Source organism: Lonchura striata, chromosome 4 (genome assembly GCF_050655825.1).
Source record: "Lonchura striata isolate lonStrDom1 chromosome 4, ASM5065582v1, whole genome shotgun sequence".
Classification (NCBI taxonomy): Eukaryota; Metazoa; Chordata; class Aves; order Passeriformes; family Estrildidae; genus Lonchura; species Lonchura striata.
In genome coordinates this window covers 43,260,629-43,286,932 of record NC_140706.1, presented here as the reverse complement: position 1 = coordinate 43,286,932, position 26,304 = coordinate 43,260,629, and the positions used below count along the sequence as shown (strand labels likewise).

Here is a 26,304-nt window from a genome sequence, read left to right as displayed (position 1 = left end):
TCAGATATAATTGAAAGCTTCACTTCTTGTTATTCTAATTTCCTTTTAGATTAATAAAGAAGAGAACACCCATTAATGAATACAGCCTTATCACTGCCAAGTCTTAAGCTGACCAGAGAGATGCCCAGGGGCCAAAAGCAGACATCACTAGGCAATCTGTGTGGCCTAGAAATGGCACGTACCTCACCTGGAAAAAAAAAAGACTGTCAGTATTACTGGGATTTTTGAAGGAGTAGTAAAGTTCTCCAAAGTCTCAGAAGCTACAAGAATTATTAAATGAGTCTCTGAGATGTCAAAAAAGGCCAAAATTAGTTGCATTTTAATATAAACTGAAAAATACTAATACAATTTCCAAATTAGTCATGCATTCAGCTACCCATGTGCCTCCAAGCAACATAGAAGAACAGGGGGCTATAACACAGACTAATTCATGATTGAGTTTGCTATCAGATTTCCACCTCTATAGCCTTTGAGGCTGGCACATCCAGACTCTGGGTTCCCTAGATTCAAGCAATGTGTTGAGTAGATGAATTCAGACACACCTCACACAACAAACACTCAGACTCACAGGCTCCAAAAGCAGTATATGAAAGCATATGCAGAGAAAAATTAGCTTTGTCATTGTGTATAGAGCCACTGTCCTTGGAAGCCCACAGCCCACCCCACACACTCAGCAGGTCACACTATGAGAGATTCAGAAAGCACAACACCACAAATACTGTATGGGAGCACAACTTCTGAGTCTTCTTGGAGTAGGAGCAGTAAAGGATGTTTCCATGAGTACTTCAGCACAGGATGATAATCTCTAAACCTCCCCCACCACCACCACCATCATTCCCTCCTTTTTATTAACTCACCTATCTCTTATAGTTTTTTGTATGGTTGGTTGGTTTGTTTTTTTTTTTGCAAAATAACTCGGGCCTTGTATGATGGACAGGGAGCATATAAATCCAACTTTGCTCCATGACATTTGCAAAAACATTCACCTTATTGGTTAGTAGGGAACAAAGTACCAGAAACCATAGCTGCACTGTAATTTTCAGTGTGTTGTACCATAAAAGGCACAGAAACACATTTACAAATACAGGTGTTTTTCCACTCTTTCTCTGAGGAGGATTCATAGTTGGGAATCTGCACTTCTCTGCACCTTTCTTCCTTAGGGAAATACTACTTACATCCCAAAGACAGGGTTCTCATGTTTTCACATATCTACCCAGGTGACGATTCCTCCAAAAAAAACCTTATAAGATCAGTCACTGAAATATGTATTCCAAGAAAGTATCCATTAAATTCCAATCAGTGAATCAGAAGCAAACACTAAAAGACAATTAAGCACCACAAATTCAATGGAAGAACGCAGACACTGTGCTGACTCTTGATTTTTCCATGGGAAAAAAGCTTTAGAACACTTGGGTGCATGTGACCCAAACCAGAAGCGAACGTCTATTTTTTTATATTCAAGTGGTAGCAAAAGCAAATGTGTTTATATTTCTGTGTACAGTAAGGAGCATTTACCAAAGATGTCATGGAAGAGTGCATTCTAAGAGAAATGTTTTCATCTAACATCTTTCCTCAAACCTCAGAAACCTCAGCATGTGGGAGTGATGTTTAATAACATTTAATCAAAAGTCAAATTTAAATACATATATCATCTGATGGTAATACAACTTACATATCAGGCTTGCTATGTAGTTTGGGCATTGTGAATGAAACAATACTACACCTTATCTTCTTAACTTGGAAAGTTGAAGCACTAAATAATGTAAAAATCAGTAGTTAAAAAAAAAAAGCTGAACAAGAGGTTTGTATCTTCTCAATCTAGAAATTCTAGTTTCCCCCACAAATGTTTCTCTAAGTAGCCATGAATGCAGCTTAAAAGTTTAATTGCATTTTTTCAGTATCAGCAGCATTATATATGCAATTACTGGTTTAGTATGCACTTGATAAAACTGAAAATGCTGCATTTGTTTCAATAATTTAATACATACTTCCAGTTTGTATCTTTAAGCAACCAACATAAAAGGTCAGCTTTGAAACATTAAAGTAATCAAATGCAAGAATACAGTAAATGTTTAAGTGACAAAAATATCACTGTTGTTACTGTTATTATACCCAAATGAAATTCCAGCCATTTTAAAATGTACACTAGTAGTAGTATATATTTTTAATTATTCCTACATTTTTGAGTGACCATCAGTTCATGAAATTAGCTTTAGTCATTAGTGGTTTCTACTTTACTTTGCATTTGCATGAATAAACTCAATTTGTTTCTTCAAGAAGCCTGTAAAATACATTAGCAAAATTTAATTACAAGCAATGCTACATCAGAAATCATCAGTATGCAGAGAGGTGATGCATTTGCTAAAGAACAGATGGATGTACATTATCTGAGAGATTTGAAACATTAAAGCTGCTTTCTGTCATGTAAGTGCTTTCAGAATTAACTACTGTCAGCTAATACACAAGATAGAATAATTTCCATATATATGGTAGATAAGAATAAGAAAGAATTATTATTTTGCAGGAAGAAGTGTATTTACAAATCAACTTCCAGAGAACTGAAATTATGTGTTTTCAGCTAGTACACTGACTCTTTCATTTATACAGTCAGAAACCAAAATGACTCAAATCAACTGAGAGCCAGAAGAACCACTGAGGAAAGCTGTTGTTTTTCCTACCTGTCTCAGACCACAAAGATTTTTTTCAGACAGACACCAAAACAGCAATGTAAGTGGCAAGACTCTGCATAAACATGCAAAACTCATTAAACATGCAAAACTCATTAAACTTTGTCAACTTGGCAATTCCCAGGTAAGTTTCTCAACACTTGCATTGTATAGGAAAACAAATTGCAAGAAATGCTTAAGGAAAATGAAGTCTCCAGACTGATGTAACAGTAAACTCAGAGCTGATGAAGGCATCCCACACCCCTACTGAAGACTGCATGCAGCCCCCACCTCTATTGAATATTAAACACTGTTTAAGTGCAATTCTTTAGCTTTATCCATTACATTTTCACAGAAGTTTGATTATAAAAATAAACATGAACAACAGTTCCTCAGGACAAGAAATGCCAAGCAGTACTAGAAGATTGAAGGGAATACTGCTCAGGGTTATCTGCCACAACAGGTTGTATTCTGTACTGCAAGGATGACTTCACTTCCTGCTTTACTGCTGAAATGTTTCTATGCTGCTAATATAGATAAAAAAGTTTTTAAGTATTTTTAACCTATAAATCCACATAACATGGGAAAATGAAAATTCCATCAGTACTGCTTGGTTTTATTTTTTCCATTTTTATTACTTTAAATTATAAAGAAAAAAGAAAATGAGGTGGATGTAGGAGAGGTGGAGGTTGGGGAGTGGTGGGATTTAGATTTTAACAAAATATAAGAGATTGTGAAAAGGTTTTAAAGAATTATCTTGGAAATTAATGTATTAGTCTGACTTGGAGACTAATCTAAGTATCATGACAGCATTTAGTAAAAAGACAGTGTAGCTACAGACACAACATGATTTTTGGCCAGTGGACGCTCCTAGAACAAATCTTTTGTGCTTACAGATTTAGTAGACAAAGACAATTGAACTAACACAAAACCTTCTGTATATATTTGACTAAATCTTAACACTGTAATAGATCTGAGCTTTTTATTGCATTATTTAACTGTGCAATACTGAATTGAGGTAAATAGAAAGCAAAATAAGGACATCCCACCCAAGCAAAGGATCTCCTAAGATCTCAACATCCAAATTCACCTTCTAAAAAAACAAGTATAAGACCCTTATAAGCACACTGTGCCCAAGAACAAAACTGGTGCATTGGTCCCTACAAGCAAACAGGCAGCACTGAAGGGGCAGAGGTGCCCCCAGGATACCAGCTCTGGGGAGAGGAAGTGATTTATTCCCAGACCCTCCCCAAAGCCTAAAATGACCCTCACAGCTGGAGCACACCTTCTGTGTTGGTTTCACCCAGAAGGTGTCCTGGGACAGCCGTGCTTCAACTCATTCCATAGGGAAGCAGGTGTGGACAATCAGGAATTAGGCATTAAAAGGTGCACTTGATCCAAGCCCAAGCTACCACACAAATACATCTAACAAGCCAAGCCTCTAAGGCCTGCTAAGCCCACTTGAAAAAACATGCATGAGAAGGGGATTTACATCCAGCATGAAGCAGGTATAAATAAATAACAGAGTTAACACTGAGAATGTGGATCATGTTTTACCAAAGAAAAATATGTATTTGAGTTATGGCCATGATAGCAAACGTTGCAAAACACTACAAGCAAGACACATACATTATGTGTTTAAGAAAACAGCTAATATATTGGTCTGATTACTGGCTACACAGTTTGTATATGGGAAGGATTTTGAACAATAGCTGAGTAACAAACCAAAGCAGCCAACGTGCAATAACTGAAATACAAAAATCAAATGAAGAATCTACCACCTTCTTTTATAGGTTGTGGTAGAGGACAATTATTCTCATACAAGGACTTAACAAAGTTAAGATAATTCAGATAAAGCCACAAATTTAACAGAAGTTATGAGCTTTAAATGAAAGTTACAGAATAATTTTACTGTGCTATTAAACACAGCAAACATGATCATAGTAATGGAGTCACAAAACTGTGTTGAATATGTTGCACAGATGAAGAAAATAAAAAACCTTCTCTATTTCACCAGTACATATGTCAATTAGAACAAAACTGCAATAGAGATTGAAAAACTTTCAGAAGCTTTTCTTCAAAATAAAATACATCATTAACAATGTAACTCATTCTAAAAGAACACATGCTTTTTCTAAGAACAGTAAACTATTCTTCCAAACACATACACACCCCAAATCTCTCAGTTAACTCCATTATTTACAGCTCCATGCTCCAGAACAAAATAGCAGCCAAAAAGATTCTCTGCTCCTGCTTTACTATTAACTTCCCAGCAAAGCTCTGACAACACTTAATAGGGCAGCACATGCAATGTTTCATTGTATTAGAAATTATCCTGCTCTTTTTTCATTATCTCAGTATACTTTAATCATCGATTAATGTAGTTTATTCAGTGCAAAGTGGTCAAAGCAACATACATTAAATCAAAGTGCTCCTCTAATGACTTACCTATGCCAAACATAAATTTGACAGCAAACAAAAAAAACCCAGATTTAGTATTCATTAAATTTAAAAATACCATAATTAAAATTTCCTGTTTGAATTTAATTATGTCCAGTTGTATTTAATCTTCTGAGCCAGTTTTAATTATCTCCCTCTCTACTGAAATTCAGGCCCAACTTTCCATCTACCTATTGAAGCTTTTCACCAAGTCCTGGTGTCCTGACCTCTCCTGAATGTTTCTGAACAGACACTTCCAGGTTTCCTACCACACATGGTCTCTGCCTCCTCCTCACCTGCTTCTATTTAACCCCACAATCCTATTTCAATGGACTTTACCCCTCCTCTCTTTATTTCACCATCCAACTTACTTTTTTCTTCCAGGACTGCCTCTGAACATGGCTCCCTCTCTCATCCCATGCCTAAATTTCCCAATCCCCTTTAGCCTCCAGTGCTATTTTACAGTCTCAGAGACTTTGCTTTATTCCAACCCATTCCCCACAGAAAACAAAGGGATTTATTTATAAGAGAGAAAATATCTGATAATACATGGATAGTGAGGACATGACAGAGCCATGTCCCTTGCTATCAGTCATGGGGACAAACACACAGAAACTATTAAAAAGAAAACTTTACTTTAATGCTGGGAATGAAAGCCCTATCACATAATCCTACCCTCTTCTGGCACAAACACATAAAGTATTTAACAAGTGATAAAATATGAAATAGCACAAACAAAACCCACTAGAAAATGAAAATACAAAAAAGCAGTTTAGAAAATGAGTAAATGCTACAAGATATACCTATTTAGTAAAATTTAGACAAAGTAGCTTGATAAAGAAATATCAGAGGTAGAAGAGTGAACAGACCTTTCATAAGCAAAAGTTTAGAAGAAACAGTCTGAGCTACAAGCAGTCACATTCTTTAGATCATGACAAAGTATGCATGACCATACAACCACCTACAAGGCTCAGGCACACACAAACACAGAACCTGGATGTATTATAGTTCATGTGGATTCCACAGATTCTCTTTGCAATAGCACGAGAAGCATCAAATCTTAATGCTTTAAACCAAAGGCCTTTTCTTCCCTCTTTGTGCATTCTCAACACAAGTGCTGTTCTGCCTAAGAGGGGATAATCTGAGTTGAAGTCATAGCAGTTTTTAATGCTCTAGCACAAACAATCACGCTATAAAATATATTAATAGAGACTTGATGTCCATAATAAAGCCATCACCATATAAGAGGAAGAGAGAAACTAGAGGATTTTTCTTTCTGCAAACACTTGTTTGTAAGTAATTCATGAGCTTAATTCTCATATTTGAATTGTTTCCAAGCATGTCTGCATTCTCCTCGTTTCAAAAATAAAGCAAATAATCACAGCAAATAATCAGTGAATAATGCCTTACATAAGTTCTGACCCTTTTACCTTGAAATCTGACACATGAGAAAATGAGAATTACAATGTTGTGGCAAGGATGGGGTGGAGATAAGAGGGAAATGTTAAAGTGACCCATGAGGAAAATGTTGAAAGCCTCCAGCACACAGTAATAAGAAAACTACATTAAAAAAAAAAAAAAATTAAAGTTCTTTTCCTCAAAGCTATCTCTCAACTGACAAATTATTAAAACACAAGTACAGCATTATTATAGAAGTGGGGAGCTTAGGCCATTTTACCAAGAACATTGATCATAGTTCTTAGCTCCCTGAAAGGGAAGACTAAAAGCAAAAGTACAAAAGTTACTCCTTAATTTTAATTTTGCATTGCTATGTTTTCATCAAGAACAGTGAATAGATATAATGTAGAATAAACTCACTTGCATTCTTTGGAAGAATGCATCGTGGGAGGCAACAATCCACAGTAGAAGGAGATCTTTATTATCACCAATCTTACTGTATTCATATAAATAATTATGTTATTTTTAGTATTTATATTAGTAATGACTGTTATGCAGAAGATGGCTGATTTGTCTTTTCACTAAAAACTCTTTAAAGAAGGATTAAGCTATAAAATGTGACAAGTTAACTATCATGTGGAACTAATGAAAGGCTTCTCTCCCTTTCTCCTCAGAAAAGCAGAAAAAAAAGTCTTGAGTTATTTAAAGGGTGCCAAGTTTTCCAGCAACTATTAAAAACAAAACAGGCAAATCCTCCATAAAATCCTGCATGCTGCCACTCAATATCAAGCAGTGATTATTTTTCCACTGAAAGGACCTCTAAGGTATAAAAGCTAAGCACACCATTTTCAACTGCATTGTGTTAACACTTTGACAACTGTACCATTACTTATATTCAAATTTTTACCTCTGCAAATGAAAAGTTCTTACCTGAATAACTAATGAATACCTGCTTATTGGTTTCCCCATGAATTAGATTACTACAAGAAGCCTACACTACTACTGCTAGAGATATAGCAGAAGTATTCTTGTTTGCTCAATTTAGAACAGCCAGTTAGTACTTCAGCCTTGTGTAAACTACTCTTTCTGTGCATACTAACAAGGAAGAGCTTCTTGCTGAAAGCAAACATTAGATCATACTTAAAGCAACATAAACAGAGAATCTTTAGATACATTACATGAGAAGCATGTGGGCTGAAGAATTCTCAGTTTAGAAAACTAGGCAGGCAGTTTATTTTCAAATTTAAAGATGCTGTGGTATACCTACTTAGCAAAGGCTAAAGATGTACCAACAGAATCATCCAAACTCTTCCATGATAGTTACACGTGTAATAAAGGATTTCTTTACAAAAAAGGATCATGAATCCTCTTACAGTGCAAAAGCAGACTAAGCACTCCTTAAAACTTCACAGGTTTAGATAATTTTGGATTTGAATTCAACCTTCATTTCAAAAAGTAAGCGAAGTTTGTGGGTCTGTGGTAGTTGTGAGGCCTTTCCAAGCTGGCCTGACATCTCCACAATACTGCTATGCATTCTGTTCTATTTTCTCATGCGTTTCTGTCCCCAGACTAGACCATCTATATTCCCTATAAAAGGAGTCCTTGGGGTCAGTTTTACAGCATCATCAACACCACTGCATAAAAGGACCTCCCCAGCTGCCCAGACCAAAAACTGCTTAGGATAGTTTTCTATTGCTCAAGGCCTTTCATCCATAGAGTCTGAGAAGCAATGAGGATGACCCTCTGACTTTCTAGTAGAGAACTTTGATTAAGCTGTGCTGGAGTGTTACTGTGTTATGGAAAAACTCTTCTGAGTTAACACACATTAAGCCATAGGTACCAACACATGGAACCAGATATCTCAACTATGAAGTCTAAGACTATTATTCAGTAACATTTATTTTATGCAAACAGGCAATGAGATTGCTGTGCAGAAAACAACTCCATTCTTCCCAACTGCCTAGGTGAACAAAGATTTTATCCAATAGCCAAGAAGCAAGATCCAATCACTAAATGCTGAAATGAGAAAAATACAAATTGAATTAACCATGAGGATAATTACTCACGGTAATAGCTCGCTAGGAAGATACTAAATTCATCACTACTTTAAGTCTTAAATTAGAAATATACTCCATCTTAGTTTAACACATACATTCAACAACTGCAGAACATGCAGCACAAGTGCAGCTACCAAGGCATGGTGAGCTGCCTTCCTCTCCCTGAGAATATACACAAATGAGAGCTGTTGTCACCTCCTCCCTGCTCCCCCAGTGACACAGAGACAAAATGTACGACCAAATTTCTCATAAAACCCTGCCTAGTTTCAGTGCAGACTTATTTCACAACTATTAGACTTAACACATAGGCTAGTGTTGCATGGCCAAAACAGCCTAAACATAATTTTTTCTTCAGCATCCATAACACTGATGGGCCTTGGGGCTGGGATGCATTTCCAGTGGGAAAGCCTCAGCAGTACAGTATGCTGAAGCACTTTACATACCCATTCACCCAGACTGCCACCTCGCCTGGCGCTGCTTCGCCAAGTTGCGTTAGAAGAGCAATACATGAAAAACTTCCAAGCAGGGATGCTCATTATTAATGCAAACTATTCTGAAGGCAAAAGCAAATCAGCATTTGGCAGCAAGACCACTGTCATTATGATGTTTGCCTGCAAACCTCAAAATGATTTCTGAAGTACCCAACTGACTTCTCTGTCTCAGTCTCTTTCCTGTCCACTAATCATAAAAGTAATTTTGGGTACATTTCCTGAAATTATAGGTTTTGCTAATATGAGTTGTAATTTTACCAGATGGCTGGCGTCAGCTTCTGGCAAAATGGTAACGTGATTTCTTGGACTAAAGACACAACTCAAATGTTGCTGAAATGAAGCACAAACAAGAAGACACACAAAACAGCAGAGACATCAAAAAAAACCCAAAAAAACGTGATTTAGAACACAGGGCACAAAAGATGGACCAAAAAAGGTCATCTTTAACTGAAATGGGCTAACAAGCCTTAAGAACAAATAGCAGCTAAATTTAGTCCAATTTAAAATTAACTTAGTTATATGAAAACCAGAGGAAGGGCAGAAAATTAACACCAAGTACTAAATTGTCCCCTACCTCAGAGCTGTTTGAGAAAAGAGTCCTCTAATATGGAACAACAACACACAAATGATGGGAACATATATACCCTTTACACTGAAAAGCATTCTAGTGGTTAAAAAGAAGATGACAGTGGAATTAAAGCTGAGAAAAGTGAGAATCAAGAGCTCTGACTATTATTAAAGGACATTTTTCTTTGAGTGATTAAAAACAGTTGAAATAAATATCTCTTTTTCAAGCAGCTCTTATACCGCCTCTAATAAGCAAAAATAATCAACTCGCTTTACTCCCAAGAAGCTTCAATGCACAGAACAGTATTTTTGAGCCTCTTAATAATGATTAATGATGTAAAAAAGAAGCAATGCAGGTTATCCCATGAGAAGTCCAATCTCGCTATTCTGTTCAGTTAGTCTGATACAAGCTTCTGCATCACACTAACCGCCTAGAAATTACTATAAGGTTATAGTAAAAATTAAGAATATTCTACTAATACCAAATAGCCTTCCCTTTTTTTGAACTTTACACTTCTTTATATTATTCTAAGCAAGATGACAAGATAATTAAATATCCAAGTCTTACCAAGTTATCAACAACAAATTGTACCTCAAGATCCACAACAGACAATGCTTATTTCAGGTTACTGCCCAAAATTTTTATTGTAATTTCCTGTTTCAGTTGCCTATTCTTTAAAAAAAGTCTGAAGGATAAGGCCATGAGCATCCTGGGTGCATTAGGAAAACCATTGCCAGCAGGGTCCCTCTTCTCAGCCCTGGTGAGGCCACCTGGAGCGTTGTATCCAGTTCGGGGCTTCTCAGGACAAGAGAGACATGGAGCTCCTGAAGCAGGTTCAGTGGAAGGCAAAAAAGAAGATGAAGAGACTGGAGCACATGTCTTATGAGGAAAGGCTGAGAGACCTGAGCCTGTTCAGCCTCGAGAAGAGAAGACTGAGAGGGGACCTCATCAATGTCTGTCAGTATCTGCAGGGAGGGTGTCAGGGGATGGAGCCAGGCTCTGCTCAGTGGTGCCAAGCAACAGGACAAGAGGCAGTGGGCAGAACCTGATACACAGGAAGTTCCACCTGAACATGGGGAAGAGCTTACTTACTGTGCAGTGACCACACACAGAATGGATGGTCCAGAAGGGTTGTGGAGTCTCCCTCACCATGTGCTCTGGGACAGTCCTGCTTGAGCAGAGAGGCTAGACTATATGATCCACTGTGGTCTGTTCCAATCTGACCCATTCTCTGATTCAGCTATCATGTAGTCTTATATGCTAAGGGAAAAATTATTTTTTTATCAGTACTGTTAAAGCAAATTGGAGTAAAAAGCTGTAATATAAGACAGAGAAAGGTATTTCTTATTTGTGTTTAAGTCACCAGTTATAAACCAAATTTCTGAGATAAGAGAAGGTAGTTGGGGTCAGACTGGGGTAGAAAACATGCCTCATGCAAGCAACACAAGATATAAAAACCGGTGTATATTACCATTTTGATGTGAAAAACTACAGCTCAGCCTTATTCCTATGAGGTTGCTCTAACGGAACAAGGAGCAATATATATTTTATGAAGAAAGCCTATCTGTCTGCAGTCCCAAGTCATATCTTATAAAATGTTAAACTGTGAACATTATATCAGATTTTTCCAGTATCCACTGAGCAATACTCTCTCTATTCTGAATGCTGTATTTTCAAGTATGAACTCCAAATTATGTACTTTCTTCCAGAGCTAATCAATGAAACATGTTAAACGCCTTTGCATCAACATCTGATAAGGAAGATCCTTTGATCTCCACTTCTCTACTTTTACAAGAAATACAAAGAGAGACATACAGGCAGCATTTACCAGACTTGCTGAAATCTGCTAATACGCTGGTTTGTCCGCATTTTCAGCATCTTCATCAGTAGAAAGACATGAGTAAAACAAGGTCATGTACTACCAGAACACAGCAGAACCCATTCCCATTCTAGTGTCTAATTTAAAGTAATAAAAAAAAGAAAAAAAGAAAAAAAAGAGGAAAAAAAAAATCCAAACCAATTACAGTCTCCACATGGCATTAAAAGAAAATGCCTTCTCATTAACCTCACATCTCCAGAACACTGCCTAGCACACATTGGTTCCTAAGTGTTATGTTCTCTGTGTCACAGAGAAGCTTTATGGCACTAGATTTAAAATCTGACCTTGCAGAACAACAAGGCACTTGCTGACAAACAGCATGAGTGACTGCCAGGTTTGAAGGAAGATGATATCCCAGCCTGTCTAAAAGAATCTGGCCCTGGCCCAAACAGACTCTTAGCAGGCTCCATTGGAGAAATGGCAATGGTTGCAATTATTGTTATTGATTTAATGCCCTTAAAATGGCTCTCCGAGAATCTTATTTCAGTAACTGATTAAGCAGTATGATTCAGCAGCAGGGCATCTGCTAACAACCTACAGAAACATAGATTTCTTTGCTCAAACTATTTCTGGGACCAGGAAAGTAAGGTTTTGTATTTGCATGACCAGAGGTAGATAAGAATGTACGGCAGCCTACAATATTTATGTCAGGCAGGCATTCAAACCTTCTTTCCAATTCTACAAAACCATCAATTCTAATATCCCCTGTTTTTGCTCTACAACAGTTTCCTAGTAGGAAAGGCAATGTGACTACAAGCAGTAAAGAGAGCCGTGTTCAATGCAGTAAAGCACTGACCATGTATACAGTTAGCAAATAAATTATGTACCTGAACTACCATATAAAAGAGACACTGATAGAGACAAATATAAACAATATTAAAATTAGAAATTGGGATCATAATTTGAGGAGATGAAAAACAGGTTATAGAGATTTTTGTCAGTGACTAATGTTGTTTAACATACTGTTACTGCTCTGCCACAGAATATCTTCAGTGGAGCTTCACTGAAATAAACTGTACCCCCTTTACCCATTCCAGAAAAAAATACTCAAATCACTTTTATCTCACCAGTTTCCTCTAACATATATGGTGTTGTTGGCACTGGGTTAAGAATGACAGATATGAACTGTTTGAAGACAGATCTTACACCTTTCCAGCAGAGATGGGTAATGATTAGGGACCAATTAACATCTTATACCACTGTGAAATAAACACCTACCCATAAACTTGAAGCTGTACTCTTCAGTAAAAGCAAGGCATGCTTTACTGCTAGCATTTTGACTACTGTCAGGAGTCTCACCAACCCACCGGTTCAGCACAGCTGGCATCATTTCTCGTGCCTATGTGGAAAGAGGCATGCAGAGCTAAGAGAGTTTCTTCCCAACGAGCCCACAACACAACAGCAGCTGCAAAGAGGAACAGTCCCACACATCACTGCCTTGATCCACCTTTACTGTAGGCTAATTTTTGTTTCTGATTTTTCAAGACTCCTGTAGGTGAAGAGCAGTCTCTATCTCTCCCAAACAGTGCTGAACAGCATCAGCTGTACTGATCAAACACAGACTGCACCACTCCCCATTCAAACCTGGTGCCTGCCCTCACTGCTACATCAGGTGTCCTTCACAAAGGTCATTTGCTATGCCACACAGCTGCCTTGCGGATATTGGAGACCAGCATATTTTGGAAGCAAGCAGATAGTTGCTCAGATCCTAGTGAAGTACTGATATTCAGAAGGAGAAATTTGCTAGATTGTTGGTAATAGGTGGACCAAAGCAGCTGAGATGGTACAATCTGCGAGACAAAATTACGTGTCTCCTAAGTGCCACAAGAAACCACAACAGGCAAGGGAAAAGTCAAATCTTGTTGACAACAAAGAACAGAGCTCTGGATGCAGTGAACACACATAAAGCACATTGTTGGGCTGATTGTTTATTTTTTTCTAATCTAGAAAAGCTGCTAAAAACCAAAATTTGTAAAATAACTGATTTACTTCAAATTTAGAGGCCATTATCCAGATAATTCAGAATGTTGTTTTATCACTACTGTAAAAGAGTGATGTGTGAAACAGTCCAGCTGCAAACAGTTGCATTTCACTCCAAATGTTTCTACTGATAGAATGCCAAATTGGATGACTTTCTGAATAATACATTGGTTGTTGATAGCAAGAGCACCATTGAAAACAGGGCATTTGTATTTGTTCTTACTGGAAAACCTGGCTGATTAGGTTATGTCCTATGACATAGCTTGAAGCCTGCAAAATGGACCTTACCATAACTTTCTCACTGAAGCAGCCCAAAAAGGCTTTTAGTAACTGTAAGGCTCTCTCACTAAATGACTCTATTTTTCTAAAGATCTAGTCCTCCACTGAGGAAAACAGAATATAGTAGAGGCAATGTGAAGTTCAAGTCATCCCTCACAGCCTTCACGTCAATGTGTATTTTAATTTTTCTTACAATCTACACATGGGCTTCCACAGTCTCAGATGCATGGATGATTAAAATGGTACCATTCTGTCCAAAGTTTAGAAGTCACTTTTTAGTCACCAAGACATAGGACTCAGCTACTTGCTCAGTTGAAGCAACAATTAGGTATGACATATAAAACATTACAAAAAATACAGCTGAACTTTTTAAGGTATTTACATTTTCATTCCAATCATATCAACACCTGGAAAATACCTAGCACACAAATTTGCTTTTTTTCTTCAGAAAGAATCTTGGAAAGAAACTAGGCTCTAAGAAATGCTTTCATTTCCTGGTGAATTCCTCATAGATTTTATCAAAGCCTAGCAAGAATGTATTTTCTATTCATAATAGTGCAGGGTTTATGTACTGAAATCCATTCCCACAGAGCTCATAGCCATTTTCACAGGTATTGCAGTCAACACAGAGTAATGGCATCAATGAGGTCTTCAGATCTGCACTTACTCCTCAAACATTGGTGAGATCAAGGATATGTTTCCAAGATATCTCATCATCACAGGTGGGCATTAACCCAAACCCCCCAAGCTCTTTTAGGCCCTTCTGGTATATTTTTTCCATATGTTCAACAACTTCTTTGACATTGAAAGTACCAACTGTTTCAGGAGCATGGCTGTTCTCAGCAGGAGCTCCTGCACTCAGTGTTCACTTCTCTGTTGAAGAACTGACCATTTAAAAAACACTGATCAGCATAAATTTATTGTGGTTCTTCTTGGAACTTCTGGCCCAAAGCCACTTTTCACAGATTGCCCAGCTAGTCTTGCATTCCTTGATTTTTGAGTCACAGGGGTAGAGGGAGAGAGCAAAGAAAGCCTGCTGCACATCTGACTTGGACCTGAAACTGTCACAGAGAGCAACATCTGCCACTTCCAGCTCTAGGACTCACCAGAAAAAAAATCTGAAATCAAAAGATTTGGATCTGTTTTAAAAGACTTGCTAGAAGAAGACAGGAGGTCACAACCTAGAAGTCTGATCCCAAGTCCATTCAGTCCCAGGTGATAAATTTACACATTCCAGAGACTTTTTCTGAGGAGTCCTAACATCTGGAAAATGTTCAGCTCATGGTAGCAGGACAGCAGGCTGGGCATTACTGGGTCTATCACTGGTGAAGGAACAGAGATTGGATGAGTGCTCCATCATCTATACTCCAGCATGGAAATACTCAGCAGCTCAGATGCAGTCACCATCCATTAGTGACAAATGTTTGACTTAGTAGAGATCACATCACCAACTTCAAAAAAGCATGAGATTTCTATGGGTTTGCATCAAAATTCTCTTAGTTATGCAACAGAGAAAAATGGAAGCAAGCTTCAGGAGACTTTCTAGTAGGACTTTTTTAAAATATAAAAAAAACAACTTCAGAAGCCTGACAGCAGTTTTTTAACAGATTTTTTTTTTTTTAATCATTTAGTTGGTCTTTCTCCTTTGTAGTTGTGTGTACTCAGTTCCACTGGCAACTGAAATATTAGTTGAACTTATTATACCTAGAGATATACGAGGACTAAAACTAGCAGCATAGGGAAACCCTAGATCATTGAATTAGATAAAATTGAAACAAAGCAGTCACATATAAAGTTTAAAATAGGTAAGGACTAGCAGCAAATAGAAAACAAGCACTCATCAAGCACCCCAGCATGCTTATTCTGCACAAGATTTATTTTGCTTTCAAAGCACACTTCCTGATGCATTAAAATAAGCTATTTAAAGGGACTTCTGGAAAGGAGTGTAGAGATACCTGCATACACTCTTCCTGAGGCACAGGCTCAGCCTCCCACACACCCAGCCTGCTTATCCCTGCATCCAACCAGATCTCCTGTCATACCTGCACACATAAGCATCACTAATCTGCTTCAGTCAGAATGAGCCAGGTTAGCTTACAAGTTTAAAGTCCCAGCTAAGCAGATTCATTTTGCCTGAAGTAAATTAGGAAGCACTCACAAGAGCAGCTCCACACACAGATTAGAAGTGAACAATCTACTTCAGGGGCACAGGGCAGGCGGCATGCAGCCACAACCTGCCCTTGGCCCAGCTGAACCTGAACTCAATGCCCACTAAGCCCAGTCACATTCACCTGAGAATGTAGCAACAGCTCACTTCAGATTCATGCTGTTCTATTCCACAGTTTTCCCATGTTGATAAGACCCACCAAAAGTCAGCCAAGGATCTCAATCATAGTCTTAGAAAATAGCTGGGCATCTACAGCCTACAAAGTTTTAGACATAACACATATCTCAGAAATGCTAAGTAGCTTGCAAGTGATATGTAGAAATGAACTACTAGCACTTCTCTTATTTAGTCAGAGAACAAGCTGTAAACACAATTAAAATGTTTAATATTTTCCAAGCAACACTTTTTATTTTGTTATTGTTTTTATTCATGATAAATATAAGAGGAAAAGAGCAGTGGTTAATTGGAATTGCCAGAAAGATCCTATCTCACTACTACAATTCATGGCCTTCCTGCTTCTTTAGCAGATACTTTCCTAAGTGAACATCCTGAGAAAGCTCACGAGGACAGATAATTTCAAGGGAAAAGAAAAGTTCATGTCTATTTGCAGATGGTAAATTTACCACAGAATTTACTACTTGGACAGAGTAGTTTGCTAGCAGCTTTATTCTCAATTCTAAAAAGGGGTTTTGTTGTTGTTGTTTTTTTCTGTTGTTCCAATAACCTCAGAAATTTAACAATATATAAAACAAGTCTGCAAATACACTGAAAGCATAAGGAAAGACATCACCAATCCCATCATCACTGGGTTCAAGGAGATGTGCTGTGCCAGGGCAAATGTATTCCACAACAGGAACTATAAAAAAGGGTCTTTCTAAAGGTAAATGTTTTAATGTTTTCTACCACTACATTGCATTCACATGTGCCTGCTTCTGTTCTGCTGCCACCACTTCTTGTAATTCACATCTCCAAAAAGGTTTGAGTGAAAAATTTTTGCTCTAGCATTTTTTTATCTACAAGAAGAAAGCAAAGCAATCAGGGAGAGCCTGAGATGCAGACATGTGGACAGGACAGCTCCACTATTCAGGGTGTTGAAAGAACTTAAGAGCATACTTCAAGGAATGGAATGTCATTCAGAATGTTCCTAGCTTTTTGGTTTGTTTGGGGTTTTTGGTGTTTATATTTTAATTTATTTTCTTGGACTTGGTTTTTGCTCTTTTTTAGCAGATCATACGCACATGAAAAGCTATGAAGGTAGAAGAATTAGGAATTTTTATCTATAAAATACAATACTATTGTTCAGGAGCACATACTGCTATTACCAAATCCTCATCAATAAGCAACAAAAGATCACAGCTGAAGCAGGTCAACAGCTGAAAGTAGAAACAGCTACAGACTTCACATATTTGCATATGTGAAAATAAAGTCGAAGAAACAAAATGCCAACTGAATCTCTTCTGTTCTGGTAGCAGCAGTGCCATACACTATTTCAAGAGTAACTTGGAATCATCCAGCCATTGACACAAAACTCTCAAAAATCAACACTTGCAGATAATGTGTTAATTTGTACTTCATAAAATACTTATAAAAGTTTACAAGATGCAACAAGAGTCCAAAATACCTGGAGAGAAGTTTCTTTGTTTTGAAAAGCATCTGGAGCTGGATTTGATTTGGTCCTGCAGGGACCACATGCTCAGTGACTGTATGCTTCAGTAGTAATGAACAACAGCAGGGATAGTGAAAGATGGTTCTTTTACAGAAGAACTCTGTAAAAGCTCCACCTTTTCTCTTAAAGGAAAACCCAAATAAAGAATGACATATTTTCCAAGTTCTAACATATCAAAAAAGGTTATAGGAAATTATTCTACTCCTCCTTGTTCACATATCACCTCTATCCTTTTCACTATACTTTCCCCATGACTGATATGCTCGGTGGTCCTCTGCCTCAGTGCATTTCTGAAAGTCTATTCAAGTCTTTTGGATTTGCAGAAGTAAAACAACCTCAGATTTTGTTTTTTAATATGCACATTATCACCTCCAAATTAGTTACCAGTAACCTTCATACCCAGTAATAAACATGAAATCCAAAAGCAGGTGATTTTGTTTGTCCTTCATAGGGGAAGTCCTTTCTCCAAGTACATGTTTGACAAATATCAACCAGGATGTCTCACTATCAATAAATGTGTTCCTTTCCAGAAGGAATGAACCAAGTGGCTCTGGTACGATGGAGTCCATCATTTATACTGTCTAAATACCAGTATTTGCTCAACAGAATTCACAAATCTCAAACCAAGGACAGAAGATATATATTTAGCTGCTTGCAATGGGATTGATATACTGCTTATTAGTTCACCCACTACTGTTTTAGAAAATCAGAAGCAGCAACACAGGAAGGTGGGAGTAGATGAGATCATAGAAAAATTGTGCTTTGAAAAAAAATTGCAAGGTGAAGTTAGAAGTTGTGTATCACAACAGAGAATATTCCAAGTACGTGTGGCAGCGTAAAACGAGATGTGAACTAAGCATAAGGGTATAGGAAGGAGAAAAATGTGAAACACAGAATAAATTATACAGTGTAAGGTCTTAGAGGAATTATAGATAATTCATTACTAGATACAGAGTAAACAGGATCAGATCTGTTCAGCGCCTGCAGGCAAGAAAGTGCATTATTGATTTACTGTATTATGCAAGGCTTGGAGAAAGACGACGACTCAGGAGTAAGTGTTCCAGCATATCAATTTTTATATTTAGTAACAGCTGAAATAAGCAGAAATGGACACTTCATAACATTAGTACTTGGTTGTTTATGCTTCAAGATAAATTGGCTTTGTGCACCAAGAAGAGGAAAACTGTCCTAAAGGCCAAGAACTCAATTCCTTAATTGAATAATATTTAAAGCTTCTCTAACAATAGAGATGGAGTCCAAGAATTGTTTTGCAGCATGCCACCAACATTGTTAGGACAAGAAATACATAAAGGAAATAAACAAAATGTTAAACCAGTCAGCCAGTGAAGCTCACTAACCATACTAACGTCTAAAGTAGCTGAAGCGTTTGTAAGGAAGTATTTTCAAAAAGTGTTCATCTCTCTAAACTCCTTTTATTTGACATACCCAACACAAGCTGGTGTAAATTTGTATATGATCCTGAAATGTACAGGTTGCTAAAGGCCAATTCAAGTTTCACAGAATGCAAAAGTTGCAGAAGTCTATTTACCTTTGTATAGGTTCCTCTGCCAAGTTATTTAGAGCTGACATGACAGATCAGCAATAGGATCCAAGGAGAGTTATTGATGAAATAAATGAGAAAAAGCAAACTGAAATGTAGAAGATTACAAATAACAGGCACTCTCATAGTAGAGGCAAAAAAACTTACCTTGGGACAGCAATCAATTTTAGAAAATTAAAGGAACAGAAAATACCAAAAATAATGTCTTTTTTATTCTGAGAAAATGCAAAAACTGCACTACAATCCCTGCATGAAAGCAAAATAAAATGTTCTATTAGTGACAGATTTTGCTTAATACCAGAAGCTGTTTGTCAGTCATCAATACAATCACTAATATAAACCAAATAAAGATACAAATATCTTCACATATTGACAGTATCTGCCTATTTATAGGCATAGAAAGTTTTACATATGAGAAATAGTGGACTCATGGTTGTAGGAATGTCAATCCTGCCATTGTGATAGAAGGCCTGTCAAGATACAATAACGACTGTATACTTACACATTTAAAAAGAAGTTTCAATTTATAAAGCAGCAGTATCTGTCTTCCTCAGCATCAAGGATAATTAACTGACCATCTGAGAAATTGCTTGTTAAAACCAAAAGTCTAATTGCTTTCAAACAGCATAAGTAAATTCACAAAATATGGAGGTTTGTGAAGTGACTAAAAAAGGCACAAAAATACCAGTGTGTCCTTACTGTTCCCTCCTCAAAAAAGTATGCCAACTACAAATGCAAGTGAAGTTTGACACCATCTGTCACCCCTAATTACACTTTATATAATATATGTCATCAGGACATTTACCACAGCCATCCCTCTGCACGTGATGGTACAAGATTTCAGTTGTCAGCTATGGACATTTTCCTGCTCATGGAACCAGTCACAATCACCTGTAAAACTACATGTACTAATAAAAGACCTTTTCAAACTATGGCTAAAATAAATTTGTAACACTTAGACCATCACTTCTTTATTTCTCAGCTCCTCTCACAAGCAGGTACTGGTAGTATGCACTATTTTCCATAATTTCTACACTTAGAATTTCAATTCTGAGAATTAAAGGTCAACTACACACATTGGAATGGCATCCATTTCAGTAAGTATGTGGAAATCTAGCACACACAGGAAATTTTGGAAGTGTGATTTCTATGTGAGACGATGAGAGGATGATTAGAAGTTTGCTCCTTAAGTTAGAAGAATCTGATGCCAATGGATTTTAGCACTTCTGCAACTCACTATTCCACGAACAGCCCCTCCGTACACTAGTTGTGATGCAACAACTAAGGTCCAAGATTTGTCCTCCTGCTTACAGCAATCAAACCTCCAGCTGTAAAATTAGCTAATATCTCTATTAATACACATTTCATATCTTTGCTGTCTCAGAACAAGGTTCATGGCTGGTTTTTCCTTGGCAGCAGTAGGGACATTGCTTTGTTTGGGCTTTTTTTTTAGATGCCATGGGATCATAAAGGATCTGAAACATTTCATAATCCAAGTGATTGTTGCTACCTTTGTGGGGTCACCGAGTCAACGCAACAGCTCAGAACCATTAAAAGTAGCTTCCAGCAAAACTCACTGTACTTCTTTGCCTACACTTTTCTACAGACAGAAGGATGCTACTTTACTTTAGTCACAAAATTAAAGGTCCACGAGAAACTTGAATGTGGAGTACATGGGGTGGAAGAATAATTAATGTAACTATACTAGCAACACAGAATAGTCATAAGATTCATGTATGTGCTGTATGAAACAAGTTTGAGGAAGACTTGAACACTGAAACACATAAAAATTTATTATGTTCTTCATAAAGAAAGATGCCTCTTCTGTAAGTATGCCCCCAGTGGAAGGTATGGTCACCAAATGGCCAGAAACACCTCAGTCTGGAAAAGATTACCTCCACATTTCTAGTAAAAATCAACGTGGAAGGTGTTTTTTTTTTTTTTTGTCTCCACAGGATAATAATTATCCTTATGTTCTGTTTTATTCTTTTCTCTTGGAAGTCAATACATTTAAAAACTCCACAAAGATAAAGTACAGCAAATACATGTTAACTACTCATTCTTCTGATGGAAAAAGTGTAAATGTGCAAAATGTTAACCAAAATATACAAATTACTTAAAAATCAACCTATGTATAGGCTTCAATGCACCCATCTGGTCCTAAGAAAATTTTTATGAGAAAAAAGCACACATAAGCAAGATTTAAAAAACTTGATTACAACAATGAAATAAAGAACTTCTCAGACCACTAAAACTTGGAAAACTTAAATAGTTTGTAACTGCCAATTGTTGCTGCTTTCTTGAGCTCCAAAACAAAATTTGACACCAAATCAACTGCAAGTAAATACACAGACACATATAGATAATTAAAATAAATAGATAAATAAAACTGAGCATCAAACAAGCCAAAGCAGCAGGTAGAATCTATCCATATTATTCACTTGAATTAGGCTAAGTGGTTTGCCAGTTCATGTTTTGTTTCAAATTCAGCTGGCTCATAAAACTTATTGGGATGCTCTGCACCAACTCAGCAATGTTCATGATCCACACACACTTTAACATCTTGAATTGCTCATGATATGCAAGGAATATTTTTAAGTAGAAAAAATAATTAATGACCAATCTTCCATCAGTAAATTACCACTTGAAATTAGGGGTTGTTATACCTTTAAGTTAAATAAATTACAGAACTCCTTTCCTAGCTCCTGCACTTAACCTTCAGTCCATGTTGTCGAGCTGTTTCCTTTCTTCCTCAATTTATGCCACTTAACCAAAACCTGCTTAAGAAAAATATTTTGTTGTCACTGCAGATACTGTGAGAAATAGCTATAGCTGTGGGTGGAAAGCAGATGGAAAATGCTTTGGTATACATTAGTTATAACATGTTCAGGAAGTCTCTTCTACTCTCCATCCTGAGTTGTGAGTATGGGCACAGGCATTTAGAGGAAGGAAAGGTGTAATCTGCATCCTCTGGGGAGACTGGGGGCAGGGAGAGGCACAAACTGACTATTACTGACAACTATGCATCTGGGAGGCAGCACAGTAGGAAATGGAAAGTAAACAATGGAAGTGACCAGGCAAGCAGATGGAGCCAAAAAGCTTGGGGGGAAAAAAATAATCAAGTGACAGCTGCATTCGTTGGCACACAGTTCCCAACGGCTGGCAAAGACACTGCACTTGTACTTGTGAAGATGTGGCACAAAAGGAACCAAAGCAATAAGGTCCAAGAGGCTACAGAGACCATTTTGTTAAATGTGTTAAAAAGGTAGGAACAAGTTGTGATTTTTATCCAAAATGAGAGAATTTCAGCAAGTCACTATCTTCCTTGTGCCTTATGGCTCCAGTTACAGGAAACGGAGATCACCTTTTTAAGGTACTTGGAATACCCCTACAAATGATTTGCCATCTTGCAGTCACTTGAGACTTTTCTCTATGCTCTTCTCACAAAGAAAATACTATGTGGAGAAAATGTGACCTAGCAGGAAAACTGCTGAATACATTCTGAGGAGATTCGGTTTCCATGCTCACATTTGCTAGGGGCCTGAAGAAAAACCTTCATCCTCTTTACTTTCAGAGTCTGTTTCCCCATTTATAAAGTCATGTTTATTACATGTGCTTCCCTGAAGAATGGCTTTGAAAAGTGAAAGGTAAATAAAGGATAAAAAAATCCCATTACTTTATCAGCCCAAGTTCTTCCTGCACATTCATTACAACAGTCTCACACTCCAATTTTTGCCTTCATGGTTCATCAACATGCCCATAGAATGGAAATAAAGTGTATTTATACATGTTCTCCAGGTTGCTTGATGCAATGATATGTATGTACATTTCACAGTGAACTGCTTTATCTCAGCAATAAACAGGTGTGAAAGAGTGATTCTGTCAGAGACCTGCCCAGCAAGGTCAGCTACACTGAACTTAAATGTGATATAGCAAATTCCTGCAAAATCCAGACTTTTATCTGTAGCAATGTAGTGTAGCTGTGCTTTGAACTCTGACAACTCTTTAGTTTTTTGGAGCATTACATCTCTTCCTTCTTCTTTTCACTTTTTGTACTCATCAACAGTTGAATGTGCTGGTCATATGTTTGTTCTTCCTCTAGCATTTTCCCATCCCAGAAAAGCCTGATGACTAGGCTGACACCTATCAATGAACCACAAATAAAGAAAAAAAAAACCAAAACATCATAAGGTCTGTATGTCAGGCATAGTTAGATGTGAAATGAAGAAAGACACACATGTGCATTATCAGAGCAAAATCTGATGAGGGAGATTTAAACCAGCATTTCTTTCTCCTGACTACAACATTCTAAGACAAAAGAAAACAGACGGGATGATTAGTCCAGGATATCAGCTCCTAGGGAAGGCTGTATTTTCGTCCTGCTTTTAACATATGGTTGTTAATTTTTTGAGAGAGAAAATTTGGAAATAAGGCAGGGATCAGACTCTGGTGCTTGGGAATCTCTTCCCCAAACTCAGGGTAAAGCATAGTAAGCGTGCAAAATTGCATTCCTTCTGCCTTTCTTTCCTCCTTATTCTTAATCACACAGTGGCCTACACACCACAAGAGAGATGGAAGATACCCCTACTCAAACAATTTCTCAGCACTCTTCTAGAAAAGGGAGAGATGAGCCTTCCACCCTTGCAGGAAGAAGTGGGAACTGAACTCAGCCCTGAGTGCTCGAGCCATTTCCATTCCCACAAAGGGTAGGCACTACAAGGACTCTCACTACCACCCTTAGGGAAAAACCAAATCAATCCTGTTCATTTAGGCTCCCATCATTAAGGAATAGCTCTGTGTTTTCGACTGTGAGCCATCAGTCTCTAGTATGAGACACATTCTTTTACAGTAGCTGTTTTATGTTTCTAAAATAATGAGAAAATACTCTGCAGACATTTCTGTCTCATGTGGGAGCAAACATTTGGTAAGCATGAAAACAGAACACCAGTGAGACAGCCATCTTTCATTCTTGCTTGGACCTTTGCTCTGAGCAACTGCAGGCTTGGGAGAAGGGGAAGAGGAGGCAGGGGGGAGCCAAAATAAAGAGACAGACAGGTTCAAGAACTGATGTAGATCCCTTAGAGATGCCCAGAGGAAGAGAGCATTGAATTCTGCTGCTTTCTAGATGCTGAATGGCCGTACTTCAAGTAACGAAAAAGCCTCAAAAATAATTTTAAGAGTGGTTGTAAACAAACATAGTGAGTCTTTGTGTAAATGAGAAGGTTGTAACCTTTCATTAACTCAGATTCATCTGAATAGTTTTTAATATAGCGAACCCTTACTGACGTACCCTGAAGGCTAAGATCTTACTATGCTCTTCCTCAAAGCTATTTTTTATTGTCAGCACTAAGTCCCAGATAAAAATGAGAGATTTCATATTTAAGTGCTGACACAACCCTAACTACAGGGTTCTGTACAGCATCCTGGCATAGCTATAATTAAAAAGACAGCCTACATCAAGTAAAAAGCTTCCCCGCAAACCTTTTTAGTGGATCAATACAATATCATCAGTGACATCTCAACAGGGATGATAAAGGAAAAAGAGGCTTCTTATGGAATTAAGAAAAACTGTATGTATTTATTTAAAAAATAAATCTTTTGAACTCTGTGGACAATAAGTTGATAAACTGACAGTTTAATTCTAATATTAAATACACAGACCATAGCATACCAATTTGTGAGATGTTTGTTTCTCTGTCTTGCACTACAGTGTAATTGCAAAGGTATTTAATGTAACAGATACAATACCACTAAAACTGGAATAAAAACAGTACTGAGGAAACAACTGTAATTAGTATTTGCAATTACTTATCAAAACAATGAGCAAACCACAGCATTCAGCTTATAAAGATGCAAGATATTTTCAGGCAACTGAAAGTGTTGCAAGAATGACCAGAACAGGTCACACTGTATGAGTTTTATTCTTGATGTGTCCCTGAACACCATCTCTCAAGGCTGAATGTCAACAAGCTCTAAGTCACAGTGCAAAGTCACAAAAAGTAAAGTCTGCTACTTAGAAAAACAAATATTCATAGGAACCAGAAGGTAAGAAGTTTCTCAGAGGGCCTTTGAAAGCAGCCAAGCCAAGCACACAAATTCAGTTTTGCTCCAGTGATATTACTACTCAAGAACCTGAAAGTCTCCATTGCTGTAATGGCATTTCCCTCTTCATGGCTCATTCCTGTCTTGTGGAAGTTAATGAATAAAATACAGCCTTGGAGGAGGGGGGAGAATAAGATTTTATAAGAAAAGTTGGTTTGGTTAATATTGACAATACTTACTTTGAACCCCAGAATCTCATAGCCCTTAATACTATTCTGTGTGCTGTAGCACTTGTAATAGCATTTCTAAGAAAGTGATTGTACTCAAATCAAAACTTGCAATATCAGCCCGTTGGGATGAAGAAAAACTCTACCATTCTGGTAAACCATCCCAATTATGACTTTTGGGAAATCTCATTTATTTCTGATTTTTTTTTCCTGAATTCTGCTTTGAGCAAGATGCAATGGTTTTTCTGTCTCTTACACTGCTGTTCTTCGGATAATGACAATATTGATGCCAGTAATAGCATTTTACCACAAAACATTACTGTTTGCTAGGTTGTCATCGTTTTTCCTGTTTTGCCAACAGGAAAAAATTATGTGCCACTCTTAAGAAAAAAAAAAAAAAAAGGAAAAGAAAGAAATTGCTTTCGCTTGATAAAGACCCAGGAAATCAAAATACTATTTTAGAATGTTTAAAGAGTGAATAGATGACAATGCAACAAGTGCTGGATTAGGGCTTTGTGGGCAGAACAGTCTGAATCAAAAGAATGAGCAGCACGATTTAGCTCTGAATGCTGAGTACTGTTACCAAACCTTGATCTTGGGGTTGCAGCACAGGTACAATCCTGTGCTGTGCTATGCAGATGGTCAGACCAGATAACCATAGATAACATAGATAATCACTTAAAAATCTGTATGCCCTTTTTCCCCTGGCTCAGTTCCTCGGCATAGTCTGTCATCTCCCACACACAGAAGGCTTCCTACCCCTTGTCTCTATGCTCTTATCACCATCTCCATGTTCAAATACCACCAAGGAAGGTTCTTTGCCCAACTATTCAGAAGTCTGTTGCTATTTCACCATCTCCACCCTTCTGATTAAAGCAGGACTT

At 37.5% G+C, this 26,304-nt stretch overlaps 1 protein-coding gene across 4 annotated transcripts in view; it reads right to left on the bottom strand.

The window, feature by feature from the left end:
• The window catches only part of FBXW7 (F-box and WD repeat domain containing 7), a 174,800-nt gene that overhangs the window by 99,054 nt on the left and 49,442 nt on the right, over window positions 1–26,304 (bottom strand). The window contains exon 1 of one of the 4 annotated variants that reach the window (XM_085578881.1): window positions 114–19,619. The exons of the other annotated variants lie outside the window; for them this stretch is intronic. The gene's annotated coding sequence lies outside the window, so the exon portion shown is untranslated. Of the gene's footprint in view, window positions 1–113; window positions 19,620–26,304 lie in introns of those variants that run through there. 4 annotated transcript variants of the gene reach the window in all.